Raw genomic sequence first — 14,334 nt, 5'->3', positions numbered from 1 at the left:
GTCCCGGTGGGGGGGCAGCGGGAGCAACCTGCATCCCCATGCCCAGCCAGAGTTCCAGGGTGATTGGTGGTAGGTCCCGGTGGGGGGGCAGCGGGAGCAACCTGCATCTCCATGCCCAGCCAGAGTTCCAGGGTGATTGGTGGTAGGTCCCGGTGGGGGGGCAGCGGGAGCAACCTGCATCTCCATGCCCAGCCAGAGTTCCAGGGTGATTGCTGGTAGGTCCCGGTGGGAGTCAGCGGGAGCAACTTGCATCCCCATGCCCAGCCAGAGTTCCAGGGTGATTGCAGGTAGGTCCCGGGGGGGGGGGGGGCAGCGGGAGCAACCTGCATCCCCATGCCCAGCCAGAGTTCCAGGGTGATTGGTGGTAGGTCCCGGTGGGGGGGCAGCGGGAGCAACCTGCATCCCTATGCCCAGCCAGAGTTCCAGGGTGATTGCTGGTAGGTCCCGGTGGGGTGGAAGGGGGTCAGCGGGAGCAACCTGCATCTCCATGCCCAGCCAGAGTTCCAGGGTGATTGCTGGTAGGTCCCGGTGGGGGGGCAGCGGGAGCAACCTGCATCCCCATGCCCAGCCAGAGTTCCAGGGTGATTGGTGGTAGGTCCCGGTGGGGGGGCAGCGGGAGCAACCTGCATCTCCATGCCCAGCCAGAGTTCCAGGGTGATTGGTGGTAGGTCCCGGTGGGGGGGCAGCGGGAGCAACCTGCATCTCCATGCCCAGCCAGAGTTCCAGGGTGATTGCTGGTAGGTCCCGGTGGGAGTCAGCGGGAGCAACTTGCATCCCCATGCCCAGCCAGAGTTCCAGGGTGATTGCAGGTAGGTCCCGGGGGGGGGGGGCAGCGGGAGCAACCTGCATCCCCATGCCCAGCCAGAGTTCCAGGGTGATTGGTGGTAGGTCCCGGTGGGGGGGCAGCGGGAGCAACCTGCATCCCTATGCCCAGCCAGAGTTCCAGGGTGATTGCTGGTAGGTCCCGGTGGGGTGGAAGGGGGTCAGCGGGAGCAACCTGCATCTCCATGCCCAGCCAGAGTTCCAGGGTGATTGCTGGTAGGTCCCGGTGGGGGGGCAGCGGGAGCAACCTGCATCCCCATGCCCAGCCAGAGTTCCAGGGTGATTGGTGGTAGGTCCCGGTGGGGGGGCAGCGGGAGCAACCTGCATCTCCATGCCCAGCCAGAGTTCCAGGGTGATTGGTGGTAGGTCCCGGTGGGGGGGCAGCGGGAGCAACCTGCATCTCCATGCCCAGCCAGAGTTCCAGGGTGATTGCTGGTAGGTCCCGGTGGGAGTCAGCGGGAGCAACTTGCATCCCCATGCCCAGCCAGAGTTCCAGGGTGATTGCAGGTAGGTCCCGGGGGGGGGGGCAGCGGGAGCAACCTGCATCCCCATGCCCAGCCAGAGTTCCAGGGTGATTGCTGGTAGGTCCCGGTGGGGTGGAAGGGGGGGCAGCGGGAGCAACCTGCATCCCCATGCCCAGCTAGAGTTCCAGGGTGATTGCTGGAAGGACCCGGTGGGGGGGGGGCAGCGGGAGCAACTTGCATCCCCATGCCCAGCCATAGTTCCAGGGTGATTGCTGGTAGGTCCCGGTGGGGTGGAAGGGGGTCAGCGGGAGCAAACTGCATCCCCATGCCCAGCCATGGTTCCAGGGTGATTGCAGGTAGGTCCCGGTGGGGTGGAAGGGGGGGCAGCGGGACCAACCTGTGTCCCTATGCCCAGCCAGAGTTCCAGGGTGATTGCAGGTAGGTCCCGGTGGGGTGGAAGGGGAGCAGCGGGAGCAACCTGCATCCCTATGCCCAGCCAGAGTTCCAGGGTGATTGGTGGTAGGTCCCGGTGGGGGGGCAGCGGGAGCAACCTGCATCTCTATGCCCAGCCAGAGTTCCAGGGTGAATGCTGGAATGTCCCGGTGGGGGGGGCAGCGGGAGCAACCTGCATCCCCATGCCCAGCCAGAGTTCCAGGGTGATTGGTGGTAGGTCCCGGTGGGGTGGAAGGGGGGGGGGCAGCGGGAGCAACCTGCATCTCCATGCCCAGCCAGAGTTCCAGGGTGATTGCTGGTAGGTCCCGGTGGGGTGGAAGGGGAGCAGCGGGAGCAACCTGCATCCCCATGCCCAGACAGAGTTCCAGGGTGATTGGTGGTAGGTCCCGGTGGGGTGGAAGGGGGGGCAGCGGGACCAACCTGTGTCCCTATGCCCAGCCAGAGTTCCAGAGTGATTGTAGGTAGGTCCCGGTGGGGTGGAAGGGGGTCAGCGGGAGCAAACCACATCCCCATGCCCAGCCAGAGTTCCAGGGTGATTGCAGGTAGGTCCCGGTGGGGTGGAAGGGGGTCAGCGGGAGCAACTTGCATCCCCATGCCCAGCCAGAGAACCAGGGTGATTGCTGGTAGGTAAGGAGATCCATTTGGTGACCAAACAGCAGTGAAAATAAAAAGGCCCAAATGTCAAAGAATGACACTTTTAATACTGAAAGTGAAACATTTAAAATCAAGTTAAAGTGGGGTATGTTCAGAAATGTCAGAGACGGTAATGAGCAGCAGAGGCAGGCCGGGGCAGAGTTCCAGGGCCAGGGGTGTCACGGCAGGCAGCGTAGGCCGGGGAAGAGTTCCAGGGCGGTGGGGAGAGGACTAGGCCTCAATCCAAGGACATCATTTGGTGACTAAACAGCAGTGACAATAAAAAGGCCCAAATGTCAAAGAATGCCATTTCTGCAACTGAAAGTGAAACATTTGAAAGTGACACATTTAAAATCAAGTTAAAGTGGGGTATGTTCAAAAATGTCAGAGGCGGTAGTGAACAGCAGAGGTAGGCCGGGGCAGAGATCCAGGGCCAGGGGTGTCACGGCAGGCAGCGTAGGCCGGGGAAGAGTTCCAGGGCGGTGGGGAGAGGACTAGGCCTCAATCCAAGGAGATCCATTTGGTGACCAAGCAGCAGTGAAAATGAAAAGGCCCAAATGTCAAAGAATGCCATTTCTGCAACTGAAAGTGAAACATTTGAAAGTGACACATTTAAAATCAAGTTAAAGTGGGGTATGTTCAAAAATGTCAGAGGCGGTAGTGAACAGCAGAGGTAGGCCGGGGCAGAGATCCAGGGCCAGGGGTGTCACGGCAGGCAGCGTAGGCCGGGGAAGAGTTCCAGGGCGGTGGGGAGAGGACTAGGCCTCAATCCAAGGAGATCCATTTGGTGACCAAGCAGCAGTGAAAATGAAAAGGCCCAAATGTCAAAGAATGCCATTTCTGCAACTGAAAGTGAAACATTTGAAAGTGACACATTTAAAATCAAGTTCAAGTGGGGTATGTTCAAAAATGTCAGAGGCGGTAGTGAACAGCAGAGGTAGGCCGGGGCAGAGTTCCAGGGCCAGGGGTGTCACGGCAGGCAGCGTAGGCCGGGGCAGAGTTCCAGGGCGGTGGGGAGAGGACTAGGCCTCAATCCAAGGAGATCCATTTGGTGACCAAGCAGCAGTGAAAATAAAAAGGCCCAAATGTCAAAGAATGACATTTCTGCTACTGAAAGTGAAACATTTGAAAGTGACACATTTAAAATCAAGTTCAAGTGGGGTATGTTCAAAAATGTCAGAGGCGGTAGTGAACAGCAGAGGTAGGCCGGGGCAGAGTTCCAGGGCCAGGGGTGTCACGGCAGGCAGCGTAGGCCGGGGAAGAGTTCCAGGGCGGTGGGGAGAGGACTAGGCCTCAATCCAAGGAGATCCATTTGGTGACCAAGCAGCAGTGAAAATAAAAAGGCCCAAATGTCAAAGAATGCCATTTCTGCAACTGAAAGTGAAACATTTGAAAGTGAAACATTTAAAATCAAGTTAAAGTGGGGTATGTTCAAAAATGTCAGAGGCGGTAGTGAACAGCAGAGGTAGGCCGGGGCAGAGATCCAGGGCCAGGGGTGTCACAGCAGGCATCGTAGGCCGGGGAAGAGTTCCAGGGCGGTGGGGAGAGGACTAGGCCTCAATCCAAGGGGATCCATTTGGTGACCAAGCAGCAGTGAAAATGAAAAGGCCCAAATGTCAAAGAATGCCATTTCTGCAACTGAAAGTGAAACATTTGAAAGTGAAACATTTAAAATCAAGTTCAAGTGGGGTATGTTCAAAAATGTCAGAGGCGGTAGTGAACAGCAGAGGTAGGCCGGGGCAGAGTTCCAGGGCCAGGGGTGTGACGGCAGGCAGCGTAGGCCGGGGCAGAGTTCCAGGGCGGTGGGGAGAGGACTAGGCCTCAATCCAAGGAGATCCATTTGGTGACCAAGCAGCTGTGAAAATGAAAAGGCCCAAATGTCAAAGAATGCCATTTCTGCAACTGAAAGTGAAACATTTGAAAGTGACACATTTAAAATCAAGTTAAAGTGGGGTATGTTCAAAAATGTCAGAGGCGGTAGTGAACAGCAGAGGTAGGCCGGGGCAGAGTTCCAGGGCCAGGGGTGTGACGGCAGGCAGCGTAGGCCGGGGCAGAGTTCCAGGGCGGTGGGGAGAGGACTAGGCCTCAATCCAAGGAGATCCATTTGGTGACCAAGCAGCAGTGAAAATAAAAAGGCCCAAATGTCAAAGAATGCCATTTCTGCAACTGAAAGTGAAACATTTGAAAGTGACACATTTAAAATCAAGTTAAAGTGGGGTATGTTCAAAAATGTCAGAGGCGGTAGTGAACAGCAGAGGTAGGCCGGGGCAGAGATCCAGGGCCAGGGGTGTCACAGCAGGCATCGTAGGCCGGGGAAGAGTTCCAGGGCGGTGGGGAGAGGACTAGGCCTCAATCCAAGGAGATCCATTTGGTGACCAAGCAGCAGTGAAAATAAAAAGGCCCAAATGTCAAAGAATGCCATTTCTGCAACTGAAAGTGAAACATTTGAAAGTGACACATTTAAAATCAAGTTAAAGTGGGGTATGTTCAAAAATGTCAGAGGCGGTAGTGAACAGCAGAGGTAGGCCGGGGCAGAGATCCAGGGCCAGGGGTGTCACAGCAGGCATCGTAGGCCGGGGAAGAGTTCCAGGGCGGTGGGGAGAGGACTAGGCCTCAATCCAAGGAGATCCATTTGGTGACCAAGCAGCAGTGAAAATAAAAAGGCCCAAATGTCAAAGAATGCCATTTCTGCAACTGAAAGTGAAACATTTGAAAGTGACACATTTAAAATCAAGTTCAAGTGGGGTATGTTCAAAAATGTCAGAGGCGGTAGTGAACAGCAGAGGTAGGCCGGGGCAGAGTTCCAGGGCCAGGGGTGTGACGGCAGGCAGCGTAGGCCGGGGCAGAGTTCCAGGGCGGTGGGGAGAGGACTAGGCCTCAATCCAAGGAGATCCATTTGGTGACCAAGCAGCAGTGAAAATAAAAAGGCCCAAATGTCAAAGAATGACATTTCTGCTACTGAAAGTGAAACATTTGAAAGTGACACATTTAAAATCAAGTTCAAGTGGGGTATGTTCAAAAATGTCAGAGGCGGTAGTGAACAGCAGAGGTAGGCCGGGGCAGAGTTCCAGGGCCAGGGGTGTCACGGCAGGCAGCGTAGGCCGGGGAAGAGTTCCAGGGCGGTGGGGAGAGGACTAGGCCTCAATCCAAGGGGATCCATTTGGTGACCAAGCAGCAGTGAAAATGAAAAGGCCCAAATGTCAAAGAATGCCATTTCTGCAACTGAAAGTGAAACATTTGAAAGTGAAACATTTAAAATCAAGTTAAAGTGGGGTATGTTCAAAAATGTCAGAGGCGGTAGTGAACAGCAGAGGTAGGCCGGGGCAGAGATCCAGGGCCAGGGGTGTCACAGCAGGCATCGTAGGCCGGGGAAGAGTTCCAGGGCGGTGGGGAGAGGACTAGGCCTCAATCCAAGGGGATCCATTTGGTGACCAAGCAGCAGTGAAAATGAAAAGGCCCAAATGTCAAAGAATGCCATTTCTGCAACTGAAAGTGAAACATTTGAAAGTGAAACATTTAAAATCAAGTTCAAGTGGGGTATGTTCAAAAATGTCAGAGGCGGTAGTGAACAGCAGAGGTAGGCCGGGGCAGAGTTCCAGGGCCAGGGGTGTGACGGCAGGCAGCGTAGGCCGGGGCAGAGTTCCAGGGCGGTGGGGAGAGGACTAGGCCTCAATCCAAGGAGATCCATTTGGTGACCAAGCAGCTGTGAAAATGAAAAGGCCCAAATGTCAAAGAATGACATTTCTGCTACTGAAAGTGAAACATTTGAAAGTGAAACATTTAAAATCAAGTTAACCCCTTCCCGCTCCTTGACGTACTATTACGTCATGGCAGCTCTATCGTTCGCGCTCCATGCCGTAATAGTACGTCTTGCAGTTAGAACAGCGGTGCGCGCGCCCGGCGCGTTCATGCGCTGTGATAGCTGCTGTTTCTGACAGCAGGCTATCACGGCATAATGGGACGGGACCATTTACTATGGTCCCGCCTCGCCGATCGCCGCTATTGGCTAGTCAGTGAGTAACTAGCCAATAGCAGCGATCGGTCTCATTCAGCACAGCAGTGCTCGAGCCCGGCGTTCCTGAGCTGTGATAGCTGCTGTTTCTGACAGCATGCTATCACAGCATAATGGGCCGGGACCATTTACTATGGTCCCGCCTCGCCGATCGCCGCTATTGGCTAGTCAGTGAGTAACTAGCCAATAGCAGCGATCGGTCTCATTCAGCACAGCAGTGCTCGAGCCCGGCGTTCCTGAGCTGTGATAGCTGCTGTTTCTGACAGCATGCTATCACAGCATAATGGGCCGGGACCATTTACTATGGTCCCGCCTCGCCGATCGCCGCTATTGGCTAGTCAGTGAGTAACTAGCCAATAGCAGCGATCGGTCTCATTCAGCACAGCAGTGCTCGAGCCCGGCGTTCCTGAGCTGTGATAGCTGCTGTTTCTGACAGCATGCTATCACAGCATAATGGGCCGGGACCATTTACTATGGTCCCGCCTCGCCGATCGCCGCTATTGGCTAGTCAGTGAGTAACTAGCCAATAGCAGCGATCATTCTCGTCACTTCCTCTCTCTGACCTCACATCCTGCTGCAACCGCCCTGAACGCCCTGTTGGAGTTAGCGAGGCGTTGAGATCGGTTGTGAGCAGAGAGTCAGAGAGAAAAGAAGTGAAAAAAAGTGAAAAAAAGTTTCTAAAACAACGTTTTTTTTGCTTCCCACCACCCCATCCACTACCCACTCCTGTTCCCTTCCTCTTTGAGTTCTACCCACGTTTTTTGGTCAGTGATCTCCTATCACTGACCACTTTTCAGTCTTCAGGACCACATTTCTTGGTCCCTGGGGATTTTTTTTTCATTTTTTTCTATATAAAACATAAAACAAAAAAAAAAATATAAAAAGAAAAAAAAGAAACAAAAAAAAATAGTTAGTTTAGCCAATTTTGAAAATTTAACTGGTTAGTTTAGTATTAGGGTTAGTTAGTGTCAGGGAACCGTCAAAAAGCGTAGTTAGGTATAGTGTCAGGGAATTTAGCGTCAGGAATCGGTCACCGTAGATAGGCTTAGCGTTAGGGATCCATCACCGTAGTTAGGTTTAGCGTCAGGGAAGCTCGGAATAATTAGATAGGTTTAGTGTCAGGCACCCGTCACCGTAGTTAGGTTTAGTGTCAGGGAAGCTTGAAATAATCTAGATAGGTTTAGTGTCAGGGAATCGTCGCCGTAGTTAGGTTTAGCGTTAGGGAAGTCCACATAAAATTTAGTTAGGTTTAGTGTTAGGAACCCTCGCCCTAGTTAGCTTTAGTGTCAGGGAAGTCCACTTGCTCTCTAAAAACAAAACACACATTTGTGCTAGTTGTGCTATCCTATTGCTCCCAGTTAGGGATTTATTTTTTTGCAGTATATAAATTTTGTCTTCGCACAACAAGCATGTCCCAACGGACATTTACTGCTGAAGAGGCGTATGCATTTCTGGCCTCCGACACAGACTCGTCGGATGGCGATACAGTATTTTATTTGTCTACCTCCTCATCCAGCGATGAAGAGGAGGGACCCCCTAGGAGACGCCCCAGGACCACCACCATAGTAGAAATCCCTGAGAGAAGTGACCCCACAACAAGTGATACCCCTGAGCGAAGTGACCCCATTTGGACACCCACACCAGACCATTATGAACCCCAAATCCCTGAGTACACGGGCAGCCCAGGCATCAAATTTAACACGGCAGGGTTCAGTGAGATGGACTTTTTCAAGTTCTTCTTCACTGATAACTTTATAGAGCTAATGGTCACCCAGACTAATTTATATGCCCAACAGTATATCACCAAGAACCCCAACTCATTTTATGCCCAATCCCAGAGGTGGACTCCTGTAAACGCAGCAGAGTTGGGCAAGTTCTGGGGACTGCTCTTGAACATGGGGCTTCTAAAAAAGCCATCCATTAGGACCTACTGGAGCACGGACATCCTATACCACACCCCGATGTACCGTATGGCCATGTCCAGGATGCGTTATGAGGCAATACTTCGCTTCCTACATTATGCCGATAATGAGCAGTGCCCACCCCGAGATGACCCCAGTTTTGACCGTTTATATAAACTGAGACCCCTATTAGACCATTTCAGTGCCCGGTTTGCCCAAGCATACACCCCCGAGAAGTGTATTTCCATTGATGAGTCCCTGGTACATTTTAAAGGGAGGCTTCAATTCCGCCAATACCTGCCAAGTAAGAGGGCAAGGTATGGCGTGAAGTTGTATAAGCTGTGCGAGAGTGCATCAGGGTATACATATAAATTCAGGATATATGAAGGGAAGGACAGCAGTATTCAGCCCCCAGAATGCCCCCCCTTACTGGGAATTAACGCAAAAATTGTGTGGGATTTGGTGCACCCACTGCTGGACCAGGGTTACCACCTCTACCTGGATAATTTTTATACCAGCGTCCCGCTCTTCAAGTGCCTCGCTTCCAGAAGGACTGCGGCATGCGGCACTGCTAGAAAAAATCTTAGAGGCCTCCCTAAAACACTGCTTGGGCAAACACTCAGAAGGGGTGAGAGCAGGGCACATTCTAGTAGCAACATATTGTGTGTCAAGTACAAGGACAAGAGAGATGTCCTTGTATTGACAACAATACATGGCCACACCAGTACCCATGTACCTGTACGAGGTACCAGTACAGAGACCCCCAAACCAGATTGCATCCTGGACTACAATAGGTACATGGGAGGGGTGGACTTGTCAGATCAAGTCCTGAAGCCCTACAGCGCTACGCGGAAATCGAGGGTGTGGTATAAGAAGCTGGCCGTGCACATCATACAGATGGCATTGTACAATGCGTACGTGCTACGTCGATGTGCAGGCCAGAGGGGAACTTTCCTGGAATTTCAAGAGGTGGTTATAAAGAACCTAATTTTTGGCGACCAGGAAGGAGGGGCACCCAGTACTTCTGGAAGCGAGGCCACACGCATCGTACCAGGGCAACACTTTCCAGGAGAAGTTCCCCAAACTGGCAAGAAGGGAAAAAGTCAAAAGAGGTGCAAAGTGTGCTATAAGAGGGGGATAAGGAAGGACACAACATACCAATGCGACACGTGTCCCGAAAAACCAGGGCTCTGTATGAAAGATTGTTTTAAAATTTACCATACATCCCTTGATTTTTAATTTACCCTGATGCACTCCGCACAGCTTATCCCCCTCATCTTTCCCTTTTGAGCCCTGCCATGTGCCCAAGCAGCAAATAACAGCCACATGTAGGGTATTGCCGTACCCGGGAGAACCCACATTACAATTTATGGGGTGTATGTCTCCGGTGGCACATGCTGGGCACAATATATCGGACACTGAAATGGCATATATGTATAGGAAATTGCAAATCTCACTTTGCACCATCTACTGCGCATTACCTTTTACACAATAACTGTTGGGTCAAAATGCTCACTACACTCTAGATGAATGTCTTAAGGGGTGTAGTTTTTAAAATGGGGTCACTTCTCGGGGGTTTCAACTGTACTGGTACCTCAGGGGTTCTGCCTACATGACTTAGCACCAGAAAAGCTCCAGTAGGCTAAATGGTGGTCCTTCCCTTCTGAGCCCTGTCGTGTGCCCAGGCAGCTAATAACAGCCACATGTAGGGTATTGCCGTACCCGGGAGAACCCACATTACAATTTATGGGGTGTATGTCTCCAGTGGCACATGCTGGGCACAATATATCAGACACTGAAATGGCATATATGCATAGGAAATTGCAAATCTCACTTTGCACCATCTGCTGCGCATTACCTTTTACACAATAACTGTGGGGTCAAAATGCTCACTACACCACTAGATGAATGTCTTAAGGGGTGTAGTTTTTAAAATGGGGTCACTTCTCGGGGGTTTCAACTGTACTGGTACCTCAGGGGTTCTGCCTACATGACTTAGCACCAGAAAAGCTCCAGTAGGCTAAATGGTGGTCCTTCCCTTCTGAGCCCTGTCGTGTGCCCAGGCAGCTAATAACAGCCACATGTAGGGTATTGCCGTACCCGGGAGAACCCACATTACAATTTATGGGGTGTATGTCTCCAGTGGCACATGCTGGGCACAATATATCAGACACTGAAATGGCATATATGCATAGGAAATTGCAAATCTCACTTTGCACCATCTGCTGCGCATTACCTTTTACACAATAACTGTGGGGTCAAAATGCTCACTACACCACTAGATGAATGTCTTAAGGGGTATAGTTTTTAAAATGGGGTCACTTCTCGGGGGTTTCAACTGTACTGGTACCTCAGGGGTTCTGCCTACATGACTTAGCACCAGAAAAGCTCCAGTAGGCTAAATGGTGGTCCTTCCCTTCTGAGCCCTGTCGTGTGCCCAGGCAGCTAATAACAGCCACATGTAGGGTATTGCCGTACCCGGGAGAACCCACATTACAATTTATGGGGTGTATGTCTCCAGTGGCACATGCTGGGCACAATATATCAGACACTGAAATGGCATATATGCATAGGAAATTGCAAATCTCACTTTGCACCATCTGCTGCGCATTACCTTTTACACAATAACTGTGGGGTCAAAATGCTCACTACACCACTAGATGAATGTCTTAAGGGGTGTAGTTTTTAAAATGGGGTCACTTCTCGGGGGTTTCAACTGTACTGGTACCTCAGGGGTTCTGCCTACATGACTTAGCACCAGAAAAGCTCCAGTAGGCTAAATGGTGGTCCTTCCCTTCTGAGCCCTGTCGTGTGCCCAGGCAGCTAATAACAGCCACATGTAGGGTATTGCCGTACCCGGGAGAACCCACATTACAATTTATGGGGTGTATGTCTCCAGTGGCACATGCTGGGCACAATATATCAGACACTGAAATGGCATATATGCATAGGAAATTGCAAATCTCACTTTGCACCATCTGCTGCGCATTACCTTTTACACAATAACTGTGGGGTCAAAATGCTCACTACACCACTAGATGAATGTCTTAAGGGGTGTAGTTTTTAAAATGGGGTCACTTCTCGGGGGTTTCAACTGTACTGGTACCTCAGGGGTTCTGCCTACATGACTTAGCACCAGAAAAGCTCCAGTAGGCTAAATGGTGGTCCTTCCCTTCTGAGCCCTGTCGTGTGCCCAGGCAGCTAATAACAGCCACATGTAGGGTATTGCCGTACCCGGGAGAACCCACATTACAATTTATGGGGTGTATGTCTCCAGTGGCACATGCTGGGCACAATATATCAGACACTGAAATGGCATATATGCATAGGAAATTGCAAATCTCACTTTGCACCATCTGCTGCGCATTACCTTTTACACAATAACTGTGGGGTCAAAATGCTCACTACACCACTAGATGAATGTCTTAAGGGGTGTAGTTTTTAAAATGGGGTCACTTCTCGGGGGTTTCAACTGTACTGGTACCTCAGGGGTTCTGCCTACATGACTTAGCACCAGAAAAGCTCCAGTAGGCTAAATGGTGGTCCTTCCCTTCTGAGCCCTGTCGTGTGCCCAGGCAGCTAATAACAGCCACATGTAGGGTATTGCCGTACCCGGGAGAACCCACATTACAATTTATGGGGTGTATGTCTCCAGTGGCACATGCTGGGCACAATATATCAGACACTGAAATGGCATATATGCATAGGAAATTGCAAATCTCACTTTGCACCATCTGCTGCGCATTACCTTTTACACAATAACTGTGGGGTCAAAATGCTCACTACACCACTAGATGAATGTCTTAAGGGGTGTAGTTTTTAAAATGGGGTCACTTCTCGGGGGTTTCAACTGTACTGGTACCTCAGGGGTTCTGCCTACATGACTTAGCACCAGAAAAGCTCCAGTAGGCTAAATGGTGGTCCTTCCCTTCTGAGCCCTGTCGTGTGCCCAGGCAGCTAATAACAGCCACATGTAGGGTATTGCCGTACCCGGGAGAACCCACATTACAATTTATGGGGTGTATGTCTCCAGTGGCACATGCTGGGCACAATATATCAGACACTGAAATGGCATATATGCATAGGAAATTGCAAATCTCACTTTGCACCATCTGCTGCGCATTACCTTTTACACAATAACTGTGGGGTCAAAATGCTCACTACACCACTAGATGAATGTCTTAAGGGGTGTAGTTTTTAAAATGGGGTCACTTCTCGGGGGTTTCAACTGTACTGGTACCTCAGGGGTTCTGCCTACATGACTTAGCACCAGAAAAGCTCCAGTAGGCTAAATGGTGGTCCTTCCCTTCTGAGCCCTGTCGTGTGCCCAGGCAGCTAATAACAGCCACATGTAGGGTATTGCCGTACCCGGGAGAACCCACATTACAATTTATGGGGTGTATGTCTCCAGTGGCACATGCTGGGCACAATATATCAGACACTGAAATGGCATATATGCATAGGAAATTGCAAATCTCACTTTGCACCATCTGCTGCGCATTACCTTTTACACAATAACTGTGGGGTCAAAATGCTCACTACACCACTAGATGAATGTCTTAAGGGGTGTAGTTTTTAAAATGGGGTCACTTCTCGGGGGTTTCAACTGTACTGGTACCTCAGGGGTTCTGCCTACATGACTTAGCACCAGAAAAGCTCCAGTAGGCTAAATGGTGGTCCTTCCCTTCTGAGCCCTGTCGTGTGCCCAGGCAGCTAATAACAGCCACATGTAGGGTATTGCCGTACCCGGGAGAACCCACATTACAATTTATGGGGTGTATGTCTCCAGTGGCACATGCTGGGCACAATATATCAGACACTGAAATGGCATATATGCATAGGAAATTGCAAATCTCACTTTGCACCATCTGCTGCGCATTACCTTTTACACAATAACTGTGGGGTCAAAATGCTCACTACACCACTAGATGAATGTCTTAAGGGGTGTAGTTTTTAAAATGGGGTCACTTCTCGGGGGTTTCAACTGTACTGGTACCTCAGGGGTTCTGCCTACATGACTTAGCACCAGAAAAGCTCCAGTAGGCTAAATGGTGGTCCTTCCCTTCTGAGCCCTGTCGTGTGCCCAGGCAGCTAATAACAGCCACATGTAGGGTATTGCCGTACCCGGGAGAACCCACATTACAATTTATGGGGTGTATGTCTCCAGTGGCACATGCTGGGCACAATATATCAGACACTGAAATGGCATATATGCATAGGAAATTGCAAATCTCACTTTGCACCATCTGCTGCGCATTACCTTTTACACAATAACTGTGGGGTCAAAATGCTCACTACACCACTAGATGAATGTCTTAAGGGGTGTAGTTTTTAAAATGGGGTCACTTCTCGGGGGTTTCAACTGTACTGGTACCTCAGGGGTTCTGCCTACATGACTTAGCACCAGAAAAGCTCCAGTAGGCTAAATGGTGGTCCTTCCCTTCTGAGCCCTGTCGTGTGCCCAGGCAGCTAATAACAGCCACATGTAGGGTATTGCCGTACCCGGGAGAACCCACATTACAATTTATGGGGTGTATGTCTCCAGTGGCACATGCTGGGCACAATATATCAGACACTGAAATGGCATATATGCATAGGAAATTGCAAATCTCACTTTGCACCATCTGCTGCGCATTACCTTTTACACAATAACTGTGGGGTCAAAATGCTCACTACACCACTAGATGAATGTCTTAAGGGGTGTAGTTTTTAAAATGGGGTCACTTCTCGGGGGTTTCAACTGTACTGGTACCTCAGGGGTTCTGCCTACATGACTTAGCACCAGAAAAGCTCCAGTAGGCTAAATGGTGGTCCTTCCCTTCTGAGCCCTGTCGTGTGCCCAGGCAGCTAATAACAGCCACATGTAGGGTATTGCCGTACCCGGGAGAACCCACATTACAATTTATGGGGTGTATGTCTCCAGTGGCACATGCTGGGCACAATATATCAGACACTGAAATGGCATATATGCATAGGAAATTGCAAATCTCACTTTGCACCATCTGCTGCGCATTACCTTTTACACAATAACTGTGGGGTCAAAATGCTC

Source organism: Rhinoderma darwinii, chromosome 12, assembly GCF_050947455.1.
Source record: "Rhinoderma darwinii isolate aRhiDar2 chromosome 12, aRhiDar2.hap1, whole genome shotgun sequence".
Classification (NCBI taxonomy): domain Eukaryota; kingdom Metazoa; phylum Chordata; class Amphibia; order Anura; family Rhinodermatidae; genus Rhinoderma; species Rhinoderma darwinii.
The sequence above is the reverse complement of the archived record's forward strand: the minus strand, read 5'-3'. Positions refer to the sequence as shown.